At 38.8% G+C, this 16,795-nt stretch overlaps 1 long non-coding RNA gene across 1 annotated transcript; it reads left to right on the forward strand.

Moving 5' to 3' along the window:
• The first annotated feature begins 904 nt into the window (after positions 1–904).
• Positions 905–15,462, forward strand: LOC132618584 (uncharacterized). The gene is made up of 4 exons (XR_009574197.1): positions 905–1,792; positions 7,964–10,404; positions 10,524–10,609; positions 15,128–15,462. It is a non-coding gene; the product is annotated as an uncharacterized LOC132618584 (long non-coding RNA).
• Positions 15,463–16,795: the final 1,333 nt, after the last annotated feature.

Below are 16,795 nucleotides of genomic sequence, written 5' to 3' on the forward strand. Positions count from 1 at the left end.
GTAATTGATTATCAATTTAATTAATTAAACTTCTTAATTTAATGGAGTAAAATATTCATCAATTAATGTTAAAGGAAAATTAAGTATTTATTTTGGATTTTAATTTTTAGGTAGGTCGGTTCGGCCGGACGGGTTAAAAGAGTTTAAATGAGTGAGTAGCTTTAGTTGGAAAAAAAAAAGTGTCATGTAGGCGCTACTTAGGAAAATTTAGGTGGAAACACTGGATTTAACCATTTAGGGGTAAATATGGCCCTCTCGCTTTAACCATTACAGGTACTCCCAATTAATATTGTTGGCCAGTGATCCCCCCTTCTCGAATTGCTGATGTGATTTGAGCAATAGAGGCTCCACACTCACAACAAGATAAAAGAGGAAAAGAATCAACAAACAAGCAAAGGGAGGTAAACAAAACAAAAAGCAAGTTTTATGCACTGTCAGTGTACAAAAAAAATTATACCAACAGTTAATTTTGAAGGTAATGCAGTAACTTTCTTAAGTAAATATTTTTACCTTTTTTTTAATGTTTATTGTCTCGATAGCTTAAGTAAAATCATGGGATTCGTTTTTTTATATAGTTCAAATCATGACAATGTACAATTGACACAAGCTCAATTAACTTGGAAATGTATCTTCTTACAAATATTGAAGATCCGTTTATCATTAATTCAAATCAAATAGTATACATTCGACAGACATTCATTATAAATTATTTTCTTTTTTAACGGACTCAAAAAAGTATGTGAACAAAAAGTTCGAAGGAAAAACTTCATGACACGATCACCCTATTTAGTTCGGCTATGATACGATATGTATTTTACTCAAAGTTTTATCCCTTATAGTTTAATCCTAATTTTCCGTTCTATTTCTTTGGCACCCTAATTGTAGAGGATACTATTGTCATTTCCATAGGAATAGGGTTCTTGATTTTGAAGTGTATAAATGTCTTGCTTTGTATTCATTTGAGGACTATGAATGAAAAACCTATATTATTTTCTTTAGTTTCTTCTCTTCTTAGTTTTAGTTAGCTTCTTCTTCCTCTAAAATTCAGTATTTGTATCGGTGGTATTAGAGCATCCATCCTCGGACCTCTATTTCAATGGATATCGGTAGATTTCTATCACTATACGGTGTTTATAATGATCCACGAGCAAGGCATCCATGGATGAACACTATATCAAACGTTCTAGCTAGTGCACCAGATTTCGGACCTGCAAATATTCCACAGAGTTTCGGTAATACACCATATTAAGGTACTAATCCTTATAGTTATTATAATACCGGATATGGGGCCTACTATGTTGGGCATCAGCAACAATTCCATCAAAACCCTTTATACACCTCTAATTTCAGTCCACACTACTCACAAGCCACCAATTTTCGGCCTTCTCATCATCTCTATCACTCATTGGAGTTCACCCATTGTTAGACCGCTAGGGAACTTCCAGATAGAGGCTATGCGATGGGTTCCCAATCAGGTAATTGATAGTCATCTTCGCCGTTTCCAACTAAACAACTTCCCAAAAACACTACTGTTGCTGGTTCTATTCGAATCGAACTTCTGATTGTTGAGAGTATTCCAACTGTTATCGACAATAGCTCCTATAATTCCACCAATGCTACCATATATGAGTTTTCTCTAGAGCGGACAGGAATGGTCGAAGCTGACCATGGCTTGGGTCATCCAACAAAGAACCTTGAATCGTCGTTCTCCCATATCGTCGAAGCTCAGCAGCATCAAACCTTATCTTCTCTTTCCTCAGGGCTTGTAACTAATTTGGACTCTTTTCAAGAGGTTAGCGTTTCTGAAACTCTTGATTTTGGCATCAATATTGTATGCAACGAAGATAATGGTCCCACAAATTTGGAGTTGGTGATTGATGCAGATGGACTAGAGGATAACGGAGTAAACAATAATGAGATTGAGTTGTTTGTGCAACCTTCGTCCCTTACTATGTATAGCCAAATAGGTTTTGGAAGCCATGAGCAACATGTGTTTGATGAAATGCCAACTAGAGAGATAAATGACTCTTTTTAAAAATTAGTTTTTGTCTTTGAAGGATAACTAGATTGAAGACACAATTTGATAACCAAAATTCTATAATAACTAAGACCTTCAAATTGCATACAACTAAAACACCAAACTCCTAGGATGACCTCAAGGGACTTTTAATCCCAAGCAATCAATCCTCTCAATAATGTTCACCATCAAAAGCTTCACAAGCTCTCTACTCTCAATGAGTTCAACAATATCAATATTCATAAACGTTTAACTGGGAAAATGTTTAAGTCTACTACTTATACTAGGGAAATAAGGAAGAAAAGCTATCTATTATAGTTATACTTTTAATGAAGTAAGAGCCTTGTTTGGTTGGTCTTCCTTGTAAATGAAATTTGAAAAAGGCTTGCATTTAAGTATTAGCCTATTTGCAATGCATATCCACCTTCGTCACTCTTCTCCATATCGTCCTCCGATGCAATCATCAACACTTGGAATCCCCGGGAAGGCTCTAGAGTGTACTCAAGTACGTCCCTCTTCATGAACAATCCATGCAATGCTTGAAGCTCACGGGCTTGGCTCTTTGTAAAAGGCCTTGATGCAACTCGAGTTGTATCATGCTCCCCTTCTTGAAAAGAATTTTTCCTCAAATTTAAGAAGTCACCATCATCCACATCCATAGGTGAGAGATCACACACATTGAAGGTGTTATGAACTTGATATTCTGGATGAAGATCAATCTTGTATGCATTCTCATTGAGCCGCTCAAGCTCCTCAAATGGACCATCTCATCCAGGCATCAACTTGGTCTTCCTTTTGTTGGGAAACCTTTCTTTGCCAAAATCTACCCAAACCCAATCACCCGGTTCAAGTACAACTCTCTTGCAACCTTTATTTGCTTTATTGGCCGCCTCTTGATTCTTCTTCTCAAAGTGAAGCCTCACCTTCTCATGCAACTTCTTCATATTATCTGCCCTTTTGTTTCCATCTAAACTCAAAACAACATCTTGAGACAAAGGGATGAGATATAGAGGGGCTAGTGGGTTTAAACCTTAAACAATCTCAAAAGGAGACATGCCAATAGTACTATGAATGACTCTATTATATGCAAACTCAACTAAAGGCAATTGATCTTCCCAAGATGATAGTTTTCCCTTAACCATGACCTTAAGCATAGAACACAAAGTCCTATTCAGAACCTCGGTTTGGCCATCGGTTTGTGGGTGATACGAAGTAGAAACAACAATCTAGTCCCAAGTCGTCCCCACAATTCCTTCCAAAAGTGGCTAAGGAACTTAGAGTCCCTATCACTCACTATAGTTTTGGGAATACCATGCAATTTGACCACATGTTAAACAAACAATGATGCAACATGAGACGCTTCATTAATCTTATGACATACGATAAAATGAGGGATTTTTGAAAAGCGGTCAACAATAACAAAAATGCTATCTTTGCCCCTTTTAGTCCATGGCAAGCCCAGCACAATCCATATAAATTTCAAGACAAGGTCTTTGAGGGGTAGGAAGAGGGGTATACAATCCATGGGGAAGAAGCCTATACTTAGCACCACAACACTCAATGCATTGACCACAAATTTTAGCAACATCCCGACGTATATTAGGCCAATAAAATTGCTCCTGAAGAATCCCCAAGGTTTTATCAATCCCAAAATGTCCCATTAATCCCCCATCATATGCCTCCCTCACAAATAGTTCCCTCCAAGAGCTCATGGGCACACATAGTCACTCGTTCTAGAACAAGAAACCATCAAATTTCGAATAGGGAGTAGAAGAGCTATCCATCTTTCCCTTTCCCATTCTTTGCGATCTTGAAAGATTTTTCAAAAAATGGGGTCCTCGGGTACAATGTCTTCAAGCTTTCAAAACCCATCAATTTGGAAGACAAAGTTTTTATCAAAACATGTTTTCTAGAGAAGGCATCCGCCATTACATTGTCCTTCCCCTTTTTGTATTGTATTTGTATTACATAAGGGAAAGTTTCAAGAAATTCAACCCATTTGGCATGCCGTTTGTTCAACTTACCTTGGACCTTAAGATGTTTCAAGGACTCATGGTCGGTCCTAATAATAAACTCTTTAGGCCACAAGTAGTCTTGCCAATTACCCAAAGCTCTAATCAAAGCATACAATTCAAGATCATAGGTGGAGTCATTCAACGTCGCACCTTTAAGATTTTCACTAAAAAAGGCAATGGGCTTTTGGTCTTGCATCAAAACGGCACCGATACCTACTTTACTAGCATCACATTCAATTTCAAAGATTTTGTCAAAATAGGGTAATTGCAACAACAGTGCAGAGCTAAACATTTGTTTTAAGGTTGCAAAAGACCTTGCTTGCTCCTCACCCCAAGAAAAAGGCTTATCCTTTCATATTACCTCAGTCAAGGGAGCGGCTATGGTATTAAACCCTTTAACAAACCGCCTATAGAAACTAGCCAATCCATGAAAACTTCTCACATCACCAATGGATTTAGGAGTTGGCCGATTCTTAATAGCGTCTATTTTGGATTCATCAACCTCAACGCCCCTTGAACTCACAACATATCCCAAGAAAATAACTTTATCAACACAAAAAGAGCATTTAGCCATATTTCAAATGATCAACATGCTCATCCATGGTTTTATTATACACCAAGATATCATCAAAGTAAACAATCACAGATTTTCCAATAAAAGGTTTCATCACATGATTCATTAAGCGCATGAATGTACTAGGAGCGTTAGTGAGACCAAAATGCATCACCAGCCATTCATATAGACCAAATTTGGTCTTGAATGCCGTTTTCCACTCATCTCCAGGTTGCATCCAAATTTGACAGTATCCGCTCCTAAGATCAATCTTAGAGAATATGCATGAACTATTCAATTCATCAAGCATGTCATCAAGACGAGGGATAAGATGATGATACTTTACCGTTATTTTGTTGATGGCTCGGCAATCAAGACACATACGCCATGATCCATCTTTCGTTGGTACCAAGATCGCTGGCATGACACATAGACTTATACTTTCTCGCATAACTCCCTTTTCAAGGATTTCATCCACTTGTCTTTAAAGTTCCTTGGTATTCTCCGGTTTGGATCTATAAGCCAGTTTGTTTGGCAATTGTGATCCCGGGACAAAGTCAATTTGGTGCTCAGTTCCCTTAAGAGTGGAAATCCCTTTGGGAGTTCCATGGGGAACACATCATCATAGTCCTGCACAAGAGAAGAAATAGAACTAGGCAAAGAAGAGGTTAGTTCGTTAGTGTGCAAAGCATAATTCCTATGTGTGAGGAGGATCATCGATTGTCGCTCCTCCAACTTCTCCCTAATCTCCCCTAGATTTTCCAAGAGGGCCACCTTAGACTTTTCCTTTTGACTCCTTCTCCTTCAACTCCCCTCTTGTGGATTATTTCCCTCACTATTTCCTTATAGACCCTTGCCCTTCTCCTTCAACTCCCTCATTTTGTGATAAACTTCACCAACTTGCAAAGGTGTCATAGAACATAACACATGTTTTAGCCTATTATGTACAAGTGTGTACCGATTGGTTCTTCCATGCTTGGTCGACCTATCATATTGCCTAGGTCTTCCAAGTAAACGTTGAAAGGCTTCCACGGGAACAACATCACAAATGATTTCATCTTGGTGCTTTCCAACTTTGAACTTGATAGAAGCTTGTCGAGTCACCTTCAACTCTCCACATTGATTGACCCATTAGAGTTTATAAGGATGTCCATGATTAGTGTTGGGGAGTTTCAAGAAGTCAACCAACATAGTGCTTGCAACATTAGCATAACTCCCACTATTAATGATTATGACACAAACATTTGGTTGATGACACACTTGGAATGGAAAAGATTATCTCTTTGGCTAGGATCATCCATGGCTTTGCTTATCATTGTTCATCTTACCACATAGTTCGGGATGGTGACCTCCCCTTCTTGAGGCTTGGCCATACATAACTATTACACCTCGGAAAATTTTCCGTTGGTATGAAAGTGAATGAACTAGTGATGAGTATGAGTGTATGATGTCCATGAGTAAGAAACGACGTTTGATGACCTTAGGCGAGATTTCAAAGGTATCCGATGTGAGATGAGAAAGTTGGCTAAGTTAAGACGAGATACAAGGTGAGCAATGCATGCAAATGGATGTGGGTGATTAGAATGAGAAGTCTAAGAAATATGAGAAGTTGCAAATTTGCAACTGCCCATTGGTCGTAAAGTGCTAGGACGGACCGTAAAATGGTATACGGTCCGTAAACTGGCAGTCGTAAATTGCCATGCAAGACTTCAAGTTTCTGCCAGTCGAGGAAATGGTATAATACGACCTGGAATACGGACCGTAAAGTGATTTACGGCCCGTAAACCATGGTCGTAAATCACCATACAAGCAGTCCAAGTTTCTGGTTTCGGAAATCGTTAAATACGCCCATGATGGACGGTCCGTAAACTGAAGGACGGGTCGTAAACTCAGTTTACGACCACTGTTCACTTCAACACAGATTTGTAATTCATTAGATAAAGGGACCAACACTTGTTTCATTTCATTACAACATTACACCCTCTCTCTCTACAACTTCTCTCTACTATTATTATACAAGTTTTCAAGGATATTTGAGGATCAACAACATAAAGCAAGTGAATCAAGAGTAAGAACATCATCAAAGATCATCCAAGTCAAGAAATTCAAATGGAGAAAAACTAGGGTTTTGCTCAAAGTGGAGTATTATCAACCAAAGCTTGTTCCTACAACTTCTAAGGTAAGATTCATGATTTTTACATGATGTTTAAGGTATTGGAGAGTTAAAATACATGGATTGTAGAAAAATATGGTCAAGTAGGTCATGAATGATGAATAGTGACATTTTGAGAAATAGTTTGAATTGAATTATGAATGTTGTGTGTTGAGATATGAATGTTATATAAATGATGTTAAGATCATGAACTAGACACTTTAGACGAATTGACGAAGTTGGGTGTTATGACCATGAATATGGGTGAATTAGGAGTAAATTGAGGAATGTGGATAATGTGAATGACTAATGGCCATTGTTATGATATTGATGAAGGTAGAAACGCTAACATTGGAAGGGAACGCGCAAGGGTAGAATAATCCGACGAAAAGGTATGTAAGGCTAACCCTTCTTTCATAAGGCATGGTTCTTGGCCAATTTCCTAAAATCCTCTATATGAGTACGTTGTCTTCAAATGATTGATATTCCGAGCTCATAAGCTCACGATCCTTGATATGTACTACGATTGTACTACGCACTTCATATGACGAGTAAGCCTAGGACATAGATGTAGCGATAATGATGATAATAGTGATGACGATGATAATAATAATGATGCTAAAGGTGCCTACGGGACATTATACTTATATGTGCCTATGAAGGGCTATAATGAAACCCCGAGCTTATAACGCCAGGTAGAATATATGTATATGAATATGTATAAAGTATGTATACGATTACGAAACGCGCGCACACCTCTGCAGATGGTACGGATAACCCTGAAGCCTTGGTAGGGCCAGGTATGAGCAACCTTGAGCCTTGGTTGGCCAAGTATGTATATGAAACACCGATCCTACGAGGTCGGGTATGTTATGTAAATACTATGTATATGAAATGACTATGTATATAATATGAATATGAATGTGATAAAACTATGTATATGAATACGAATAAGGACATGTATACGAATATGAGCACAAGTATGGTACGAGTACTATTATGAAATACGGATGACGATGTATGTGTATAAGTGCGTATGAGAAATGGAAAGTCCTATGAAATGCAAGTAAGTGCTATGACGATGATATTATTATCTCCCCTCCTATGCTACTTCACATGTTGTTTACTATGCTTATACATATATCGATGTTGATCATGTTTTGCATACTCAGTACATTCTTCGTACTGACGTCTTTTTGTTTGTGGACGCTGCGCCATGCCCGCAGGTGCACAGGGAGATAGACTTGATCCATAGTTGCTTATTCAGAGACTGCATAGCAGAGCTTCTTTTCTTCCGGAGCCATAGCTTTTGGGTACTTATTCTTTTGTGTATATGATTATGGGCATAGCGGGGTCCTGTCCCGCTCATATGTTTTGTCATACTCTCCTTAGAGGCTCGTAGTCACGTGTTGTGGTTAGATATGTCTGGCCTTGTTTGCCCATGTTTTGTATATCATTTTGTCGGCCATGTTGGCCCACGTACATCGATGTGGCATAAATGCCTATGATGATATGAAGAGGTGTTTGTCCAATGGGACTAGTTCGATAAACGAAAGGAATGTATGTCTAATTATGTGGCTCACCTAGATGTAAGTAATAAAGTAAGCTAAGGGGTGCCCGGGTGGGCTAGCACCGGGTGCTCGTCGCGGCCCCCTAGTCGGGTCGTGATAATAACCCTCCTTGCCAAACTAATTGGAACGGTAATTGTTACACCTCGGATGTTTCGTGTCGTTGTGTTGTGAATAGAATAACTCAAGCTTAAGGTAAACATAAAGTCCATATGACGTTAAAGGGAGTATTTGGTGGCTTTAAAGTGAATACGATAAGATTTTGAAGTTATATGAATCGGTGAAACTAAGTCCGTCGAAGGAAGTGAAGTATAAGTTGTGCTTGGGAAGATTTAGCAATTATCGAGTTAACGATTATTTAGAAATGTCTTGGGAAGGAGTTATAGGAATCCTTAGATGGTTAATAAAGTGTTAAACAAGTTCCAAGAAGACTCCATAAGGATTTGAGATCAAACGAATCGACGAAAATAATTTTGGAAAAAGGTGAGTTATACGACCACTTATACGGTTCGTATAATGGTCCATATAACAGTCACAGAGAAGGGAAATCTCTAATGGAATTATACGGTAACTTATACGGACCGTATAAAATTATACGAACCGTATAAGTGTCCATATAACTCAATAGGGTCAGATTTTTCCCTACTTATAAATAGATGACCCAAGTTCTTAATTCTCATTTCCCATAATCTCCACACTTCTTGAGAGCTCTAGAAAGTTCCTCACACCATAGCAACACAAACCCAAGGGAAAGCGAAGATTATTTACCAAGAATCAAGAGAATCAAGTGAAGAGAGGCCCTCTAGGGTTTGTAGAATTCAAGAAATCATTTGGTATTGAAGTTGGGGTTTCTCTCAAGTGAAGCATATGCATCCAAAGTTCATCCTTATGTGATCAAAGGTGAGTTTCACGTCTATTTCATGTTATTAGGAGTATTTGAGTGGTTGAATGACTTGGATGAGAGAAGAAAGTAGAATATGAAGCTCAAATATGGATTTAATGACATTCTTGAGTAGTAAATTAGCTTGAGTTATGATTCTTAGTATATCATGAGTATAAATTTGTTGTGGATGATACTACTGACGTTGAGGGGGTATTATGTGAAAATGAATATGGTATTATGTTGTAATTATGGTGATGAATGACTTTGAAAAGGAGTTTTGAGGATTGAACAATGTTTAACTTGAAAAGTCTATTGATTATGATATTATGGGTGTTGCTATTGATGTTTTGGAGTTGTTTAATTTATGGAGAAAGTTGTTGAAACAAAGGAAGTGCTGCCCAATTTTTGTTATCCCTTAGTCATTTTAGTTTGGACTTAAGCATGTTTTAAATGATCTAATTTAGTACGAATTCTCTTGAACGTAGAGTTGCGAGCTTGGAAGGAGAACGTTTAATGGTCAAGAAGACGTAAAGGTATGTTAAGGCTAGTCCCTTTCTTTCAAAGGCATAACTCTTATATTACGATTTCCTCTCTACATTTCCATGACCTTCTTACATCCCAAAAGTTGAAAGTTAAAGATTCTTAAGAGCTTCTTATGAGAAAGAGACAAGATGTGTTCTATGATAATGATAACGATGATGATTCTATTTCGAGAGATTCCAAAGCTTATGAATTGGTGCTATTACAAAAATAATGATCTTATTTTGATGATTTCCTTGATGTTGTCCATTGTTGATGATCTCACCTCATGATACTAGTTCCTTCAAGGTGAGACATAGTGATGATGAATGTTCCATAATATAATTGGAGGCCACCAACCTTACATCACTCCAATATGATTGTAGCTTTGATTGGGCTCACATGCATGCTTATTTTTATATATGATTATACCGGGCCTAGTTGGCCAGGCAGACACCACTACGCTGGGCGTAAGTGGGCGGCTTATGGATGATAGTTACATCGGGCCTAATTGGCCGAGCAGTCACCACTAGTGGGCGGCGTGAGATGACTATCCCAGACGCGGGTTACCTGGACGCGGGCTAGTGATGTTATATGACTCAGACAGTTTACTTATATATGTGTGTGTTATGATATGGTTTTAAAAGTAAAAGTTAGCAAGCATGGTATCCGCCTTAAGAGGCAATCATATGTGCAGGTTATCTCTTTATCTCATGTTCCTTATCTCTTTATTAAGTCATTATTCATGCCTTACATACTCAGTACATTATTCGTACTGACGTCCTTTTTTTGTGGACGCTGCGTTCATGCCCGCAGGCAGACAGGGAGACGGCCCAGATTCCTAAGAGCTTATTTAGCAGATTTGCAGGAGCACTTCACTTCTCCGGAATTGTCGTTTATTGGTATATTCTTTTGTGTTTATATTTGGGGCATGGCGGGGTCCTATCCCGTCCTTATGATTTCAGTACTCCAGTTAGAGGCTCGTAGATACATAGGTGGGTAGTAGATATCTCATGATCTTTTTAGTGCATGTCTTGTATATCATTTTATAGCCTCGTGGGCTTATACATTGTACATATATGTATATTTTGAGGAGTAATTGAGGACCATTTCACGGTAAGCTTTGTTTGAGAATTGTGTTAATCTAAGTTGAATATGATAATGAGTATGATGAGTGGTGCTCAGTAGGCTAGCTCCGGGTACCCGTCATGGCCCTCTAGATGGGTCGTGACAGTAATAACTCCATCCCCCTCTATATCATCATCACTCCCAAGTTCATTATTCCCATGATTACCCACATCATCCTCTTCCTCACACTCCCTCACATCATCATCGCTACAATCTTCTTAATACTTCAGAACAAAGGCTCTCCGATTGGGACACTCACTCACCCTATGGTCATAGCCTTGACACTTAAAGCATTGGATTAGTTTCGATTTCATACCTCCGTCTTTTGGAGCAAATTTTGGAGGTTGTTTCTCAACTTGAATTTCTTCATAAAGGGCTTCTTGGTTTGTTGCATGGTGCCCTTATTGTTTTGCCAATCTGAGGAAGAAGTTCCTCCTTATTTGTTGTTGCTGGACGAACTTATGTAACCCCTCGACTTATTAGTATTATAACACCTCATACCTTTAACTTAAGCTTTGACCATGATTCCAGACTTAGAAAATTAGATAAAGAATGTAGGAATTGGAAATTCCTTTTCAGTTGTCAGATAGGGATTTACGCCCCAGAATACGGACCGTAAATCAGTATACGACCCGTATTTCAAGTCGTAAAGTGACACCCAAAACCACTATGCATTTTGGAATTTGGCATGTGGAATTTTATATTGTTAAATACGGACTGTATTTTGAAATACGACGCGTAAAGTGTGATCGTACTTAAGAAGGAAACATAAATCAGTGATTCTGTTTGAAATCTGTTGAATTACGATCCAGGTTTACGGACCGTAAAACAATATACGGACAGTATTTTGGTCCGCATTTCCCAACCCGCACCAGAACCTATAAATACCAGCCTGCAGTTAGTTATTTCGTTTTTTTTTTCATAATTCCACGCCCTAGAAACGAAGTGTTCTTCTCCCAACAATCCAAAATAGCAAGGTAAGTCATTCCAAGCTCTTCCAAATCAATTCTATCATATCTGCCCTTAATCTAATCATGAAACCATGTTCTTAAAATAGGGTTTTCAAGAAAACCCAATTAAAGAGCATAAAGAGCAAAACCTTGGAACTCTTTTTTCAAAGCCAGATTATTATTCAAGTTTGGGAGCAATTCCAGGTATGTTAAGCATACTATCTACACGAGGAACATTGTTTAATCATCCTCATACCTCAATAATCATAATTCCCAGTAATCCGGCATGTTCATGATTTTGCCCTAGTTCTTGATTTTCATAACTTAGGGTTAGAGTTCAGTTTTCTGATTATGTTCATATTTGTTTATGCATGCTATGGACCCTAGATTAATCTAAAAGACCTGTAATTCAATCTACGAGTCTCAGGATGCAGTCTAAGTTTTCAGTCATGATAAAGAGTCAGTAGTCAGTTTTACCCCTGTTGCTTCATGTTTGATTGGGTCCAAGGCCATAGTTATGATTCATATGGATATGAAATTATTTTGGGCCTGAGGCCATAGCTTTGAGATCTCATTATTTATTGGGCCTGAGGCCATAGTTACATGATATTTGCACAGGTGGTTTCTATACAGATCCGCTCATGATATGAGCATTCAGTTTGATGATGCTTTACTGTTCATATATCCCGTATGATTGCTTCAGTTGTTTATCATACTTGTACAATTCAAATGTACTAACGTCCTTATGTATGGGCCTTCACTTCACGGTGCAGAGTCTGACTTTCAGGAGGATACAACAACCGCTTAGCTTCCAGCACCTTAGGTACATCAGCTAGTTGGTGAGCCCCCCTCATTCAGGGCTTCCTGTCTATTTCCATCTTTCGAGGATTAGTTAGTTCATTAGCATTTGAGGCATGTCAGGGTCTTGTCCTGACCTAGTTATTCTTACAGGATTTTGATCATAGAGGTTTCATAGACACAATCTTTAGTCAGTTATGTTGGTTTTGCCTCACAACATTTATTTCCGCACCCTCCATTATATTTGAGTTAGAGTACTCTCTTGGTTCGTTTTATATCTTGCATGCTTTCATGATACAACTTTTAGACTCAATAGCCATGGGTTCGCTCGGTCACAAATAGTCAGGCACCGAGTGCCGTGTCGCGCCCAGGCCATGGTTCGGGGCGTGATAGGTATTGTCTTCCTTAACCTCCTTGTTACACCTCAAAAATTTCCCCGTGAACGTACCGTGAATAGACTAACGAAGAATACGAGTATACGATGTTTTAATTAGAAGGGAATGACATTTGACGACCCTAAGTAAGATTTCAAAGGCAATTGCAATAAGAGATAGGTTATGCTCCACAATGACTATTTATAGGCTCTAAAAATATGAAAGCTGCAGATTTGCACTTTGGTCTCGTCGATGAAATACGGACCGTAAAGTGGTTTACGGCCCATAAACTGCCCTGTCATCTTTCGACTTCCAAAACTTCAACTTTCTGCCAAATGCTCGAATGGTTAAATACGACTTGAAATGCGGACCGTAAACTGAAATACGGCCCGTAAACTGAGTTCGTAAATCACCATGTCCTCAGACTGCCTTTCTGGTTCTGCTATGCTTTAATACGCCCATGAAATACAACCCGTATTTTAGAATACAGACTGTAAACTGAGTTTACGACCACTGTGCACTTTCAACTACTGTTCATTTCGAATAAGATTTTAAGTCATTAAAAAGGAGACCCACGCTCATTAATTCATTTCATTTCCACACCACTTCTCTCTAGAAACCTCTAGAGTATTCTCCACTCTTCATCTATAAGAAAACAAAGGAAATCAAAGATCAATATCAAGAATTCAAGTGAATCAAGTGTATGAAACTCATCAAAGTTCATCCAAGTTAAGAAATTTCAAGAGAAGTGAACTAGGGTTTTGGTGCAAGAAGAGTAATACCACTCAAGGCTTGTTCCTACAACATCTATGGTAAGTTTTATGGTATTTACATGTTACTTAGGGTATGGAAGAGTTGGAACACTTGGATGATAGGAAGATATAACAAAGGGGTCATGGAAGTGTGAATAGTAGCATTGTTGAGTAAAGGTTTGAATTGAGCCATGATCATTGATAACTTGTGATTATGAATATGTTATAAATGACGTTTAGACCATGAAATAAGTATATGAGAAAACGCGATAATGAGCCATAACCATAATTGTGGAGAAATTGAAGAAAATTGGTGGATTGTGGTAAATGTATACATATGATGATTGTTATTTGCAATATTGTGAATGTTGTTGTAAACGAATGGGAGCTAATATAGAACATGGGAAAAGTAGTATAAACAAAGGAAATGCTGCCCAATTTTCTCTAGCGTTAGTAAGTCTGTTCTTATAATTGTTAGCTAATGTCGATGCGAATTCTCTCTTGAAGGTAGACACGTGATATTGAAGGAGAACAAGCGAACGATAGCTTAGTTAAACGTCAAAGGTATGTGAGACTAGTCCTTTCTTTCTAATGACATGAATCCTATATCATGACTCTTCTTTCCTCTTCATGAATTTCTACCTTCCGAAAAGCTAGAAGCCTATGTCTATGAATAGCTACATAAGGTGAGAGATATGTTATGAGTCCCATAATGATGGTGATGAGCTAAAGTATAGAGATTCTAAAATGTATGACATGATGATCCTATGACGTTAATGATGCTATCTATTGCTTACACTCACCTTATATGCTAATTCCTTCAAGGTGAGGCAGAATGTCAATGAATGTTCCATAATGAAATCGGGGGATCACGACCTTACGTCACCTCGGTAAAGTACAATTGTTCTTGAGCCTTATGTTTGTACTATGATAAGCATATTATGATGAGTATACCATGATGAGCATATTATGATGAGCATATTATAATGATGATGATATACACCGCGCCTATATAGCCGGGCAGTCATCGCTAAGGCGGGCAGCATATACACCATGGCCAGATGGCATGGGCAGACACCACTAGTGGGCGGCATGAGATGATACCCCGGACGCGGGAGGGCTGGACGCAGGCTAATGTTATGATTATCACACCGATCCGACATGGACGGGTAGCTTATACATTATTACACCGTACCTATATGGACGGGCAGCTTATACATTTATGCATATATGACATGAGGATGAGTATGAGTAAGACAGTATGATTTATTTCCTTTATAATTGACAATCAGATACAGATGTTCCTTGTTGGTATTTACTTTATCTCATTGGTATATTTTATTGTTTATGCCTCTCATACTCAGTACAATGTTCGTACTGACGTCCGTTTTCTTTGGACGCTGTGTTCATGCCCACAGGTAGACAAGGAGGTGAGCTTGACCCAGATTCGTAGTAGCTGTCAGCTGATTCGAGAGCACTCCTTTGTTCGGGAGGTGCTTATGATGATTCATTTGTGTACATTCATGTATATGTATTTTGGGAATGACAGGGTCTTGTCCCGTCCTTATGTCTAGCATTCCAGTAGAGGCTCGTAGATACGCAGTGAGGGTTATATGGTCTCACGAGATGCTATTATGTATATATATTATTTTGATGGCCGAGAGGCATATGTATATGGAAGTATTTACGTTTTCAAATGAAAGATGATTTTCTTATGATCTGAATATAAAATTGATAAAAGAGCATTAAATAAGTAAGATGAGTAATAGAACGAGCGGTGCTCGGTGGTTAGCCCCGGGTACCCGTCGCGGCCCCTAGTCGGGTCGTGACACCCCTCTTCTATCTTAATAGTCGCTTCAAGAGTTTCATCAATGTCATGATAGTTGTAGAGTCTCATTTGGGAAGAAATCTCTCCATTCAACCTGGCTCATAACCTAGTCATAGCATTCAAAGCGTCCTCTTCAAAGTCAATTCTCATTTTCACAAGTTGGAACTCCTCATAGTATTCTTCCACACTCTTCTTGTTTTGCCTCAAAGTGTATACCTTCTTGAGTTTCTCTTGTTTGTAACGTTCTGTGACGTACTTGCACCTCAAGATATTCTTTAGCTCTTCTCAAGTGGGTGTGGGAGCAAGTCAATGCAACCTTCTCTCTTTCGCTTGAGTCTCCCACCATGTAGAGGTGAATCCTTCGAATTGAGCAATGGCATAAGATGCCTTTTTCACCTCAGATATTTCATTAGTCAAAAGGATTGTATTACAATGCATCACCCAATCAAGAAACACATTGGGATCACTACCCTCTTTGAAGGTTACGAGAGTGACCATGATGGAATTGAAACTCATGTCCCACCCTCCATAATTCCCATGGTTCCCATAAGGTTCTTAATTATAGTCATAAACTTGGTAGTCACGACCTTGGTAACCATCACATGCTTGGTATCGTTCTTGCCTACCCATTTGAGGGATAGGGCCATGCCTTTAACATCTACCTCATTGCGGGCCTCGCATTTGTCCTCTTTGTCCCCAAGCTTGGTTAGCATATCAATTACATCCCTTCTACCTCATCTTGGTAGTCATCATCAAGTGGTGGATCATTCTGAATTGGTGGACCGTTTTAGGGGTATTAAAGCATCATTTGGTGGTGGTTCATATAGGATTTGGTCTTGTGGAGGTGGTGTGTTTCGTTGGGGTATTGGAATGTTGTGGTGGGGGTGGTGTTTTGAGGAGTGGGGTTATATCACTGATGGATGGTTCCGGGTGAAAATGTAGGTGAGTTGTCTTGACATTCCCCACTCGTAGTTCCTTGGAAACGGAGTTGAGAAGAGTATGACAATTCCCTCATACTTCCCTTTAGGTCCCTATCTCTCCCTCCACATTTCCCATCTGATTAGCCAAATCGGCTATCATGTTAGCCAAATAATCAAATGTTACTCCTTGGGTGGGAGTTGGAGTTTCATCCCCAATCGCCATGGTACCTATTAAAACAGACACTCAACAAAACAAGCAAGCACGTTAGGTTAGTGAAAATAACTCACAAACTCTCAAGTATTTGCACCTTTGGTTGCCTCACAAATTGCTTCGGCCA

Source organism: Lycium barbarum, chromosome 11 (genome assembly GCF_019175385.1).
Source record: "Lycium barbarum isolate Lr01 chromosome 11, ASM1917538v2, whole genome shotgun sequence".
NCBI lineage: Eukaryota > Viridiplantae > Streptophyta > Magnoliopsida > Solanales > Solanaceae > Lycium > Lycium barbarum.